Genomic DNA, 15,377 nt, shown 5'->3' with positions numbered 1-15,377 from the left:
TTGCCGCTGGTCTCTGCTGCTGTTGCACCTTGACTTGCAACAGAAGCCAAAAGAAGTTGATGTTGCGGGCGCCATAAAATGACCAGAAATTAAACATAAACAAAAATGGTTAGAAGAAGCCAGAGGTTTACCAACAAAATGTTGTACTGCCTTTTCTATTAATATGAAAAAAGGCAGTGCAAGAAAGACAGTCTCAGGGTTTTATGTTTCCTTAAAAAATATGATCAGTAGATGATGTCTAGCTCAAAATATAAATTAAAAAGACTTACAGAGATCACAAAACTTCTAGTTAATAAATTGTTTATATTAAAAAAATATTCAACAAGAAATAAATAACTAAAAGAAGACCTAAGATTCCAACGCTTTCTTGTACAATTTTCTTAAAATATTTTAAATAACTTGTTACCTTTTAAATGCTTTTATTTTCCCACGAAAAAGTATGACTTTAACTTTAGAAACAGATTGAAAAGTTTCCTTAAATTAAACATTAAATCTGCATATAATTATGACTCATTCTGGTTCCTCCAAAAAACCAACTTCCTGTTTGCAATACAATTCCCCCCAAGAACTCGGCAAAGTTTAAATATTAGTTATGCCGAAATTATGCCAAAATAACTTGAAGATTTCTCAGGTAATTTCATTCTCATAGCAAACTTTTTTAATGATCGCTACACTTTTAACGGGAAAATCCATTTGGAAGAATTTTTCTCGGAAAATCTGCACAACACTGAGCCAAATAATTAAGATACTTGGAAGTGTATTTTTTTTCGGTGTCTAAAAATAAGTTTTTATTTCGCTTTTATTTACTTTTTGTTTATTATTGCTAACATTTTGCCGAGTGCAATCATTACTTTTCCCCTGCTTTCCGGGTCATATGGGGGCTTTGTGTGTCTGACTAACCTATTTTTAAGTTGTATTTAGTCAGCCCATTTGATTGATAGGTGCTCGGTATCTCGGTTCGGACTTGTTTTATAGATAAACAAACACGGCTCTCCTCCTCGATGTTGCCCACGGTGGGCTATGTGCTATCCCCTGCGAACATGCCATAAAATGTGCTCCAGATACGCCTAATTATCGACCCAAGTGCCCCGAACCTCCTCCTCCTGTCAGCGGGCAAATTTATCCAAAAAGAAGAGAATATCTAAAAAAGAAAAAATCCAACAAAAAATCCCGGCTAGAAGTTGCGCAAAGTGGCCGAGAACGACATCGATGGTAGCATAGATGACGCCTCCCAGTCCGTTTCAGGTGTACATATATACCTGCCCATAGGTGTGAAGTGCAATCAAAAAATACAACAACAAAAAACAGGGGGCGGTGGCCAAAGGTGCCAAAGTTGTTTAATCACAAGACTTTAACACACAATTTGTGTTTTGTGTTTGAAAACGAGGCAAAAACTGCTGTGAAATTGTGGGTGGGGTTTTGCTGCCCCTTAAAGTCAGTGTATTAGTGCCACTAGTGCCACTTGGTACAGCTTTAAATGTACCCATAGAATCAAAAAGACAGGTACAGTACTAAAGTACAGTATTATCTATTTATATTAAAAATAATTAAGATACTACATTTAAAGAACTTTAAGGTAGAAGACTTCCTAACAAATTCATCCTTAGAAACCTTTAGACCTTGTTTATAAAATGAATAATAACTATTTACAACTGGTACCGGAAATATATATTATTAAATTTTATACATAATTGTTTAGGTGTACTTGTAAAATAGAATTACTTTTTACAACTTGTACAGCAAATATTTATTATTATATTTTATACATCAACTTAAACAAGTTCTTATGGATTCTAGCACAAGATTTTAACTGCCAGATTGTACCTAAAAGTGCCTCAAATATTGTACCTAAACATATTATAATAAAAAAATTAAATATATACCCATTTAAAAAAAAGGAAATAGTGTAAAGGCTTCCACTATTTTTTTGTGCTTGCAAGAACCAATTAATTTCAAGTCAAGTAATATTCTGTACTTAATCGTTACTCATTTTATAAAGTACCCAAAGATATCCCTGACTGTACCCAGAGATTTCCCCCTCCGGTGCTTTGCTGAGTTTTATTTTTATTATTTTTTGTAGTCAAATAAAAAGCTCATTAGGCGAGTTGACCAAATTGCAACATGTTTCTTCATTTTCGACATTTTGCTTTTTTTCTGGCACTGGCCACGCCTCCGGACAAAGGCAAACTCAAATATTAACCCTCCACACACACACAGACACAAAAGATAAACAAACAAGCAACGAAAAATGCAGAGAAATAAATAAATAAATATAAAAATGAGATAAAATAAAGTAAAAAGCTAATTTCAAGTTGGAAAATCCAAAGCTAAAAAGCCCCCTTTTTCTATCTCATCAGGCGGGAGACGTTAAAAGCAATTAAAATTGAAACTGTCGAATGATGCCCATCACGAGATGATACTGTTTCAGGGGGCGGAGAGATGCTGTGGAGATGGGTGTGTAGAGTGGAACAGGTGTGTGTGTGTGTGCCAGTCGCCTTGGGTCAGGCAAATAATTAACTCCAAAAACCGGGGCCTATCGCAGCAAGGCATCGGAGTGGGAGTGAGGGAAACCAAAGCATTTTCACACGGACACTGGAGGGAAAATTTACGGCTTTCTTTTCGCAGCCCTAATGATGCTCCAAGCATCACCAGAACCCAACAGAGATGAGATGATGGTGATTCCCCCTTAAAAACAGGTTTAATTGCTTAACTTAACTTTCCCTTACCTTCCTTTTGTTCTAAAGGTAAAGGAGACAAGTCCTTGCCAATTTCCATTCACTTTCCCACAGTTTATTCCCATTAGAAAATATGTCCTGAATATGGACATGACTGTGGCTTCCTCCTGCATCTCATACCCCAAACTTTGGCAACTTAGTTTCCATTTTAGATCGTTATTGCTTTCCGCAGCCAGTCAGGCATCCACAGAGAGAGGCATCTCTGCCATCGATGTTATTTTGGGCATTTTTACTTTAATTAAATTTTACAAAAATATTTTGTGGAAAAGTATTTCCCAAATTGGAGTTCTATGCCTGTTCGAAGCCACCCCCTTTTTGGGTGTCCGGGGGTTGTTTCGCAGAGTGAACTAAAGATGAGGTTGGGGTTGGGAGTTGCGATGTTGGGCTGAGGAAGAGGTCTGACAAATGGTCACCTGTTTGAAAGGTAAAGCCTTTTTGCCCAGAAAGGGTTCTTCTTTGTCCTGAGGCGGGGATTTTGGTAAAAGGGACTTGGACCTGGACCTGGATCCGGGACTATCTTGTCGAGATTTCTCAACTCTCGTCGGTGCCCGACAGGCGCCAAAAGACGACGAGATTAAGTCATCGAAGCGGCAACATACAGCAAAAAAAAAAAAAAAAAAAAGAAAACGGAAAGCCAACAACAATAATCTAGCTTTCATTGTGCCGGGCTTTTTTTTTTCGGGGGAAATGGTTGGGGTTTTTTTTTTTTTTTTGGATGGGTACTCATCGTTATTTTATTTTTCCCTTTTTTGAAAATATTTTCATTTGACAAATTTTAAGATTTCCTTTTTATTTTTTGCCCATACCCTATGACAGGGAGAAAGCAAGGGTATGCTGGAATATATATAAAAGAAAGCTGCAAGGGATTTTTCTATAAAAATATATAATACCTAAATATATATATATAACTTTTTCTAAGCCTCAAATAGCTGATTTTTCCTATATTTCCCATGCTTTATTTATGCTGCTGCCCGGGTATTGCATAGTCGTGGCCATATTTATTTTGTTTGTAATTTTGCTGTTGTTTATTGTTGCTTTCGGTGGTTGGTTCTCGTCGCCGTCTTGTCTTTTGGCCCTGGAGTGGCATGTTTTTTATGCGCCTGTTTATTTGCCAAGGGCGAGTGTCCTTCGTCCTGGATCCCCCGTATCTGTATCTGTATCTGAATCCTGGATTTGCCTCCCCTTTTTTTTTGCGTCGGCTCACTTTAATTTGGTTTTTTCATTGTGCTGCTCAAGCACGTAATTATCCTTTTTTTGCACGCTTACATCCGCATCCCCGTCCATTTGTTTGTTTATTTATTTATTTATTTTAAGGCTTTCCTCCCCACTCCCATTTTATGACATCTTGTTATTTTTATTGTTATTGAGTTTGGCCTTTTGTCGACGACGTCGAATTTTCCCCATTGTTAATTCGATGTTATTAATTTTATTTATAAACTTTTTTTGAGGACTGCAAACGAGCTTATTAGGCGACACGAGAACATTGACAACTCCATCGAGTGAAATCTCTCACGGGAAACCCAAACAGAACCGACAACAAAAACAAGAAAAACATACAGAGGGGGAAAAGCGGATCAAGTATCATAAGACCCGTGTCAAAAGAAACTCTGAGTTGGACTCCTCCTAATCTTCGTTCTACAAGATCCGATGGCTTTGATTAGAAATCAAAGCCTTTTGCCGGAACCGCAATTTTCGCAGCTAACAACCCGTAATCAAATGCAAATTATCAACACACACACAACACACACAACATAACACAACACAGCACAACACACTTTGATGTACGTTGGGTGTGTTCACCGAAAAAAAACCGACAGCAACAACATCTATGTTACATCTACAAAAGAAAAAGTTTCGATTTGGGGTTTTTTATTTTATTTTATTTTATTTTTTCATTTTGGTTTTCCCTCACCCTCAGCAGAGAGATAGATAGAGAGGGAGGGACACCTAAATTTATGTAGATTTACTGTGGGCAGTTGTATCTTTTGGATTTCGTCTCGTTTCCATCCAGCCTTCTTTTATTTTTGTTTTTACGTTGTGTTTGTCTTTGATTGAGACATTTCCAAGTGCGACTTCTTGGCCATGGTCAATTAAAATGTGGCAGAGGCTGGCAGCCGAGAAGATGAAGTGGAGATTTACAAAGGTTTTGGGGAGTCGAATGAGGGTAATACCCTAAAGAGTAGAAATGTTTCGATAATACTATCGATTAATCGTTTTTATATTGCAATGTCACAATATCAACTAAGCGAATTTAGCATTAAATATTGTTTTAATTATTTCTATAAATTCTGAAAAAAAAAATATGATAATACTTCCATAAAGTACGATAAAACTAGTTCGATAAATCATACAGAATATCGATTAATTGCTTTTGTATTGCAATGATACAATATTAATTAAGCGAATTTAGCATAACATATTGTTTTAATTATTTTTATAAATACTGAAAAAAGTACGATAATACTTCTATAAATTACGATAATACCAATTCGATAAATCATACAGAATATCGATTAATCGCTTTTGTATTGCAATGATACAATATCAACAAAGCGAATCTAGTATTAAATATTGTTTTAATTACTTCTATAAATACTGAATAAAGTATGATAATACTAGTTCGATAAATCATACAGAATATCGATTAATCGTTTTTATATTGCAATGTTACAATTTCAACTAAGCAAATTTTGTATTAAATATTGTTTTAATTACTTCTATAAATACAGAAAAAAAGTACGATAATACTTCTATAAATTACGATAATACCAGTTCGATAAATCATACAGAATATCGATTAATCGCTTTTATATTGCAATGATACAATATCAACTAAGCGAATTTAGTATTAAATATTGTTTTAATTACTTCTAAAAAGTACTAAATAAGTACACTTCCCTTTAATAAACTTCTCCCTCAATTCAGATTTTATATATTAAAACGTTTTATATTAAGTCCTATAAAACGAACTCTCTTCTATCGATAAATGACCAATCTTCACTTATCGATATACCCTTTCAAGTAAGAGTATCTAGTGCACCGCCTCTGGGCCTAAGATTTTCGAGGCAACGCCTATCGATTTCAATCGGATTGCCGGCAAAAGCTGATCCACCCGACCGACCCTGCACACCAAAAGCGCAATCAAAAAGCGTTTTTAATAATGCGCTAAGTGATTGTTAAGCGCAAGCTAGTGGCTGGCAGGCAGCAGCAGCATCAGGGCTTTGCTTGCCCAATCCCACAGATACAAAAGTATCTCAGGCTCGGCCCGGGAGTCGTTAATGAGTCTCTGGCGGTTCGACAACTGTGACTGCCCACGCGACCTTCGGGTGACACCCGCATCTCTTTCACTCGACGAAAATGGGCCATAAACAGAGGCTCAGAGTTAAAAGAAATAAGGGCTATATAAAGAATAAGATAAGGTATATTAGATATAAGTTAAAAGTAGGAGTTATAATTAGAAGTTATAGATAGAAGTTATTGGTGGAAGAGTATAGGTAAAAGTTACAAGTTTAATTAATAGGAATTACTCATCTTATTCTTTATAATGTCTTTGATTGAAGAACATATATATATTTTGCCTGGTTGTCAGGAATAATTATATACAATTCTTAATCATTAACCGATATTAACTTGTAATTTCAAAGAAGTCCTAGAAAGTTCTAGTTCGGTATTAGTTAGCTTCCCTTTCTCCTTATCTTCTTCTAGTTTTTGTATACCAATTTTACACAATGAACTTTAATATCGCATTAGCATCTTTTTTGCTGAAACTTTTCTCCAAGTGTTGGCGTTTGCTTTTGCAGAAGGCCATGCCTCCTCTGTGAGCCTATTAAAACTCAATTACATTTAATTAATCAACCAGACTGAGGGCTGCTTCGCTTTAGGAGCTCTGACACCTCGCCGCGATGACGTTGCACAATCGCAAGGCGCCTTCAGAGAAGGACGGGTGGGGCGGAAAAACCCGGGAATGAAAACCAATTGGAAACTCCCTCCGACTCCGACTGCTGGCGAATTGACATTGGCTTCATTAGCGAGGGAGAGCACACTCTAAAACGATGTGAGACAAACACCAAATTATCGGCTCAAACAAATTGAAGTTGACCATCTCTCTCGAAGTCTCTCTGTGTGTGAGTTCGTAAACAAATCGGTCAAGTTAACTGATTGGAGGCGACACACACGAGTATTTGGATACCAAAAGGAAGTGAAAGGTGGCAAGATGGAAGAGTCTTCCAGCGGAGAAACTGGTCAAGAGTATCAGAGAGCTTTCTTTTCGAAGGTTAAGGTTACCAGGATGCAGGATTTTTAGGATTTCAGGTCTCTTCATTTTCCAAAGCTTAAATTTCATAACTTTCAACCAGATTTATCACACTAAATAGAGGAAAATGTTGGCTACTAAATGCAGGCAATTATCCAAGTTTATTCTTTGTCCCATTTCAAAAAGTTTTCTTATCACACCCAACTATTTAAGAAGCTGGACAAACACAAATGCCCACCAAAAAAATATAAAAAGGGAAACAATGGCCATGTAAACAAAAAACAACAGAAACCAGTAGGGGGAAAAAGTTACAAATAAAAAACCCGAAACAAAAAAAAAAGTTTTGGGGAAAAACTGAGATTAAGAATGACAAACAATGCAGCGAAAGTCAAAGAACGACACCTGGCACCTCGCAATACTCTCAAACTCCTCCTCCTCATCCACTAAAGTGCACCCCATTTTGGGGCAGGAAAAATGACTTCATTAAAAGTTCGAAATGAAGAAGAAAGGTTGCCGGACGAAATGTCCAGCTGCTGTGCCGATAAGAAACTCATAATTGGTGTCATTAAAAAAGCCATTTCGGAAGTTGTTAATCTTCCGCCGCGTCGCATCGCATCGCATCGCGTGGGGGCCCAACAATTATGCCAACTACATGGCCAGAATCCGGGAGATTCCAGTTCCAACTCCATCTCCATCTCCAACTCCAAGTGGAAGATACATAAATATGTAATTTATTAAAAGCCATGGCGGCACAAAGAAGACACCGTTTACAACAAAGCCTCCTCGACTCTTGTTTATTGTTATCATTATTTAGCCAACTGATAAGACCTTGGCCAGGGACTACCATAAAAAACGGGGTGCAGGAGCTTCTTCTCCTTCTTCTACTCCACCTCTCTTGGGATCCCTCGCATCTCCTTTCCCTTTACTTCTCTGCCGACTGCTTCTTTTAATTATAAAGTGCGATAAATGTGACACAAAAAATTGTGAGATAGCCAAAAAAAAAAAAAACATACAAAATATCAAGGGAAGGAAAAAAATAAATAAAACAGGCAGCTAACTGAAGACCAGCAAGTCGTTTGAATACTCTTTATATTAAATAGAGAAGAGTTACAACATCAAAATAATGTTATTCAAAAGAAAGAATAAGTAAAGATAGTTTAAGTTATGGAAATTATAAGTTTACCTTGAAAAAATTAAATTTACTGATCAATTTGTGTGTAGTGTTAGCATATTTCAAAAGGTCATTTTTGAAATAAATACAAGTTGTCTTTAAATTATATATGTAGAAGGAAAACTATGCTTACACATTGATTTGCTTTCAAAAATAAGAATTATAAATCCACGAATTAGTACTAGGATTTAATAATACCATTCCTGCTTGTACTCTTAAATTTCTAATATATATTTCACTTTTAAAAGTATAAACTATCCAAATTTCTATACAAAGCCATCAAGTTATTAAGTTTTTCTATAATTCCAAGCTTGATTATTATCAGCACAAAAAAATCCTATTTGCAAGTACCTTTTAATTTCTATTATATATGAAATCAATATTTCTTCTTTATACTTACCACAATGGGTAATCTTTTACCTTAAATTGTGATAGATCAATTTGATATGTAAATAATCCTACATTTTCACTTTGTCTACAAATACTTTTAATACAATGTCTACCCAACACTTCTTGATCTTTGTTCTGGCACAATCATTGCCAGATTTGATCTCTACTAGCATTATCTTTTGTTTTTCTAAACAAATCAACTTGAGAACTGCTGCTGGTGATGTAATCCAATCGAAGTGATTTCCAGGTATTGGGCAATACATAGAGAAAGAGTGAGAAAAAAACCATTGCATTGCATTTCAGGGAATAAACTCTGCCAAAGGAAGGGTATAAACAAAACAGCGGCAAACAAAAAGTCGTTAAGGGGCAGATTCTCTTCTCCTCACTGCATATTTTTTTTGTGTTGTGGCCGTTGTTTGTTTGTTTTTGAGGCCGCCTGCTGCCTGGCTTCTGCCTTTTGTGAGAAGTTTGGCATTTAATAAACACCCAGGACACCCAGGATGCGGCAGCCTATCCGCAATCCTATCCTCGGTCCTTGCTTTATGGAATTGCAAAATGTCCCATAAAGTAAAATGGCATAAGATAGTGGTAGTAGGCGAAGTGACCGCAGAACGAGCCGTAAAGGGACAGCCCTAACATGGCCATCTTGTGTTGCTTGTGGCTTTGTCTTTGGCCATAAATAGTATCTATCTCTGCCGCTGCCTTTTTTACGAGTGGTTAGGGATTGGGACTATAGCAAGTGTTAATTCCTTTCTTCCTGGCAGCAATTAACTTTTCCATCTTAAACTATAGCAAAAGATACTCCCCACTTACCCGGCTTAGATACAGATAGATACAGATTCCAGGCATTGTCTCGAATATGCAAATTGCTGGCAGTTGTTGTCTTTGTTGCTTTTTTCAGGGTTCAATTGGAGCGCAGATCAGCTTCCGTTTATCGCTTTGACCTCGAGCATTTCTTGAGAAAGAAACCTATAAATATATGTACAAACGAACAACAAATATTAATAAAGATTCGGCTGCAGTCATGACCATGGATCGAGATCGTTGCAGCACATTTTACTTATTATCATTGTTTAGACCATTGTGATTTGCTTCATGTTACTTTCACGACTTGTCTCCGCTCCCCTTCCCCCAAAACCCTATCTCAATCCCAAAACTGAGTCCCAAACCGAATCCGAATCCGAATCCGAATCTGCATCTGCATCTGCAGTTGCATCCACTGACAATATAGTTTATGCCATGGCACTCAGGTGAATGGCTTTTGCCAAATGGTAGCTATCAGGTAACCCGCATTGTACCAACTGCGACCCGATGTTTGGCCCAAAACTGAACTGTGATAGTCATCTGGGCCCGGATTTTGAATGGCTTTCGGTGTGAGAAACTAATAATCCATAAGTGCAATCACTTTACGGTCTAAATATCTCAACCGATTCATCGCCAGCCAGGAGTTGGTTTATCGCACAAAACCTGATTCCATTTAATGGCCTTAAAATGATCGTTATGGGACAGGGTTGAGATCGGTCTAAAGATAGTCATAGATGTGACAACAGGTTCATTAGAAGCAGGGCCAGGAAATGTGATTGAAAGAAAGAAGAGGTAGCAGGATAAGCAGCAGAATAAGTTGGTAGAAAAATCAGGGGAGATGCTTTAAACTATTTAAGACGAGAAAAAGTAACTAAAGATAAGGCAAAGCCTTTGCTTAAGTATCTTAAAGATACCTTAAAGTATTTGCCTGTTTAATAAACCCCTTTTTCCCCCGATAATCCCCTGTAATCCTCACACCAATCATAATCCTTTCTAGCCACTTCCTGTTACCCCTTTTACCCCCACAAACAGCTCACTGAAAATCGATTTATGTTGTCACTAATTGATTAGTAGCTGCCGCTCATAGCCTTACCTTCCATTTGGGCACACCTGTTAAGGTAGGTAGGTGCCATATATACTCCCGAATTTTTTTTATCCCGGCAAAAGAAAAGGCTCCCTCCCCGCCGCACCCTTTATCCATCTGAATGAATGAACGAATGAATGAATGTCAATGCGAATGTGAATGCCACAGCAGCGGCAGCGGCAGCGGCAGCCACTGTGAGTGTATGTTGAATGCGAATTTGAATGCATCCCAGTTTGTCCGTCCCCTGAACGTCCCGTTGTCCTGTGTGTGTGTGCCTGGAACAAATGTAAATAAATGCAAAGGCCGCACGAGGGACTCTATACATAGTTTTGCATGCATTTTCCTTCCCAATAACACTGTCAGAAAAACTGTTAAAGACTTAACCAGGAGTTCTCTTTACTGCATTTCCCATGTGCAAATTTTTACTCTCAGTGCAGTGGAAGGGCCATGGCAGAGCAGCTGCTCGGAAAACTCATTGAACAATTGACCAAATCGAAGCCTCATACTCGCCAGCAGACAATAAATGCACAATGCACACTCTCACACACACTGCACACTCACACTGCACACTCACACAGCACACACAAAAAAAAAAAGATTAAAATCCATGAAAACGACACGCCTTCAGCCGCCTCCTATTTTGGTCTCTGTGTGCGGAATTCAGATACAAAACTGGAATACGGTTTTTGGGATTTCGCATTGTCATAACCAAAGGAACCGAGTGTCCCGTAAATAGCAACCAGACAGGACTCCTTGTGTCCCAGTATCGCAGTATCCAGTATCCCGAACCCATCTGCTGCCTCTGGTGGCATCTCTCTTATTAATTTGCTTAAGTGCCATAAATGGCAACAAAGAGATTTTGCTTGCATTTTTCGCCGCCCAGCTGGAGACTTTACACGTACTCCCTCCGATCTCAGCCAGAAATCGAGGAACTACGCCTGACCATGACGAATTGCCCAAAAAGTACAATAAAAAGGTAAGAAGAAGGACCTGTGGGATTCTGGTTAAAACCAAACAGTTGCACAGTTGTGCAATAAGTGGCAATGATGGGGTCTTTCAAGGGTCAAAAAGTGAGAGGTTTTCCCAGAGGTTTTCAGAGTTTCCCAGAGCACCTTTGTATATATGATTATCTCCAGTGAAAAATGCAACAAGTTGCCCGAAATTCGAGTATAAATAAAGAGCCAAGACTTTTGCAAATAAATGCAAGTGACATTGAAAATGCTGGTGCTTTTTACAGAAATATATATCTCCATATATTTATAGTACAGTGTTCCTCGCTGATTTATGTTTCGTGGTCGACTTTTGACCTTTCAAGCGGATCGCATTTCATTGGGAGACGGAGTTGAAGTTGAAGTTGTAGATTTCCGGGGAACTTGTTCCACAGATAGACCATCTTCAAGATGCTCAGATACAAGGAAGAAGGGGCAGCCCTGAGATACGATTTTTAATTGACATTCACACCACCAACAAGCTAAAGTGATGGAGTTTCTTTTGGTTTTCTTTTGTTTTGTTTTTTTGCTGTTTAATTAAATGCAATCTACAACTCTATTGGGAATCAGTAGTCGCGCATTTTTGCGCATTTAAAAATCATTTATATGAATTAGCCCCGCGCGGTTGCAAATGCTAATTAAGGCGTGGCCCATGGGGCACAGAGTCCACGATTCCCACTCGATGTATGTATGTGCCACGTGCACCACCAGCTACCAACCAACAAAAGATAAACAAACTGGCTAAATGCAATGGCAAAGGCAAAGGCAAAGGCACCCGAAAAGCGAGAGAAAAATGTTAAACAAAACATATTGCCGCACTTGGAGGCCATGTGCGGCAAGTGTCGGCCTGACATTTCAACACCAACCAGCTTCAAGCTCCGAACTCCCTCTGAACTCCACTTCCACCTTCAAACCACAAAGACACTGGGAAAAACATTCTATAAGGTTTTAAAGTTCAATATATCTTTTTATATATATATCCACACCCTTTAGGGATATTGTTACAACTAAATTAGTTGTATTTTTGTTTTTCAAAGATTCCAAGCATTTTAAAATGTAATTTCCCTTTGCATTTTATTTAAAAAATAAAATACCTGGATTTTCTTCAACTGTTTAAGTCCCAATTGAATTTCAAACTCGATTCTAAAATCCTAATTCCAAATTCCTATCAAAACAAAGATCAAAACCCAGCAGCAACCTTTTCTCACATCACCTGCAAGTGTTTTTTTGCCGCTGCTGTTTGCTGTTGATCTAGCTGCCGTCTTGTTTATCTTATCCCTCGGATACGGATACATAGATACATAGATACACAGATACACAGATACAGATGCTCGGCCAGAGACTACCAGCAGATACTACTCAAGTTTTCAACACCAGAAAAAATGTTAACAATTAAATTTCTCATATCAACTAATTAAAAGGAAAATGAACTGGTGTCCTGTAGACAGGATTTTAATATTCAATTTGAATTTGACCTTTGTGTACCACTAAGAAAACCTAAAATACATGTATTCTAGTTATATTAAATCTATATTTTTATATGCCTATTTTATGGGTAAATCCAAATTTTTAAATTATCATAACTTAGTCAAAAATGAATTAAATTCAATTCGGAAAGCTGTTCTGTGTTAGTTTTTAATAGCTTTATAAATCTACATACTACATAAAACATTTAAAAAAAATTCAAATTTTGATCCATTTTTGTAAATTTTAATGATGTAACCCCTTATAAAATTTTTAAAAAATTTGAAAAAAAAAATTTTTGTCGGAAATACCCAGATCGACTCGGATTTTGATGCTGATCAAGAATATATATGATTTATAGGGTCGGAAATGACTCCTTCACTGTGTTTTAAGTTTCTAACTAAAAATATAATACCCTGTAATTTAAGTTTGCTTATAATTGGACTTGGTTGTTAATGAAGATCAAAAATATATACAAAACTATAAAAAGTACAAGACTATTTGAATTTAAATTAAATTAAGGCTGTAAATTATCTCCCCATTTGGTCTACACCTTTAACTGTTTAACTACCAAAATTGATTTTAAATTTATTCCTAAAATGTATTCATTAAATCGATATTTTTATATGCTAATTTTTGGAGTAATTTAAAGTTTTTCAAATATCATAGCTAAGCCAAAAATGCATTAATTTCAATTCGGAAAACAGTTTTGTGCAAAATTTTTACAGATTAACAATTCTGCATACTTTGTTTAGTAATTTAAAAATTTTTAAGTTTTTGTCAATTTTTAGACAATTTTAACAATGTATAAATTATAAAATTTTGAAAATTTTTGAAAAAAATAATTTTTGCCGGAGATGGCTAGATTGATTTGCCTGTTGATGCTGATCAAGAATATATATGATTTATAGGGTCGGAAGTGACTCCTTCACATTCTTTGAAGCTTCTGACTGAAGGTGCAATACCATTTTTTTAATCGATATTTCCTATTTTTATATATGAAATTTTTTTGACAAATCACAATTTAATTTCAATTCCCAAATTGAAATAATGTGTAAAGTCCAAATGTAATTTTCTGAAGTAAAGGGAAGCTTGGCAAAGTTTGTGCTCTAACAAAAACTATCCAAGTGTTTGATAATCCCAATATATAATATATATATATAATTTTAAACCCATTATATTTTAAAACAAACTAATTATTAAAGCAAACATAGCTCCTACCACTCCCTCTACTTTATGGGTATTATCAAACGCACTTAAGGTGCCAAAATTGGGCCGACATATATTTTCGATTTGATTATAACTAAAACCAGTTTATCAATCGACCTTATGTTCCGATCCGATCCGACATTGCTGCCAATATTATACATTAGCCTCAGACTCTACTCAACGATGGTGTTTAGTGTTTGGCTTGGCTCTTTTATTTACAGTTTCCATTCACTTAACGCATTTTGTTTTCATTTCGGGACCACTTTTCCATCGAAATGTGCCGGTGGTGTGTGTGTGTGTGTGTGTGTGTGTGTTTCAGGGCGACTTAATTAGAGAATTTTTGGTGCGTTTTATTTATGTGTCTTAACGAGTCGTTTATTTAACCCACCCTCGACCCTCGACCCTCGGTATCGATCTTGAGTCTGAGCGTGCACACAAACATTTTCCAAAATTTGTTTATTGTTTTTCTTTTTTGGGGTCCTCCGCACTAATTTGGGAAAATGTATAGAAAGAGAAGGATAGAGAGAAATCTGAAAAACCAAATTCCCTAAAAAAAAAAAATGTAAAAGGAAAACCCTGGGCACAAAGAGAATTGTAAGTAATTTGGTGGCTTGATTTAAATAAAATAACAAACAAAACGAACATTTTCCCCGAAAAGCCAAACATAAATCCCCAATGGAAGAAGAAGCCCCCAATGAACATGGTTTTTTTATTGGCGGCAGGATATCGGGGTCCATGTATATAGTATATAGTGTATATATATTTATATGCTAATTTGCGGGGCGTTAATTAGAGAACTCTGAGAAGCAAGTTGGTGGATTCCTCGGGAAAGTATTTTTAAGCATGTTCGAGTCTGGCCCCGGTCTTTTCTTATTTTATTTATTTATTTTTTTACTTGCCCGCCGTTGGCAGCACACAATTTGTAATCGTTGACAAGCTAAATGTTGCAGCTGCGGCATGCTGAAAATGTTGCAAATACAAAAGCGTTGCAGTTGCAAGTTGCCTTAATTGCAGTTTTGCCAGAAAAAGTCAAAAGAGGGGAAGAGACAGAGTGTGATGTAGTCCGGAGATCAGAACAGGCGTGGGCTTATAGAACATGGCCAGCTTTAAACCATTATTCTTGTTTCTATTGAGTGGGTGTCTTGTAAGATTCTTGAATTCTTTCTAAATTCTAAAAATTTTAGAATTAAAATTCATTCAGAATATCCATTAGTATCAAATATATTACCTCTTGTTTGAATACTAATCTCCACATACAAGTTTCCCTGAAACCTTCACC

At 36.7% G+C, this 15,377-nt stretch overlaps 1 protein-coding gene and 1 long non-coding RNA gene across 3 annotated transcripts in view; one reads left to right on the top strand and one right to left on the bottom strand.

Moving 5' to 3' along the window:
• LOC110181693 (uncharacterized) overlaps positions 1 to 15,377 on the bottom strand; it is a 178,825-nt gene that overhangs the window by 124,328 nt on the left and 39,120 nt on the right. The window contains exon 3 of the long non-coding RNA XR_015272492.1: positions 9,362 to 9,517. This is a non-coding gene — a long non-coding RNA (uncharacterized LOC110181693). The remainder of the gene's footprint in view (positions 1 to 9,361; positions 9,518 to 15,377) is intronic.
• Positions 1 to 15,377, top strand: part of NetA (Netrin-A) — a 50,429-nt gene that overhangs the window by 9,051 nt on the left and 26,001 nt on the right. The window lies entirely within an intron of this gene.

The sequence above is a fragment of the Drosophila serrata genome, unplaced genomic scaffold, assembly GCF_035046125.1.
Source record: "Drosophila serrata isolate PLE 108 unplaced genomic scaffold, ASM3504612v1 contig_276, whole genome shotgun sequence".
NCBI classification, from domain to species: Eukaryota; Metazoa; Arthropoda; class Insecta; order Diptera; family Drosophilidae; genus Drosophila; species Drosophila serrata.
The sequence above is the reverse complement of the archived record's forward strand: the minus strand, read 5'-3'. Positions and strand labels throughout refer to the sequence as shown.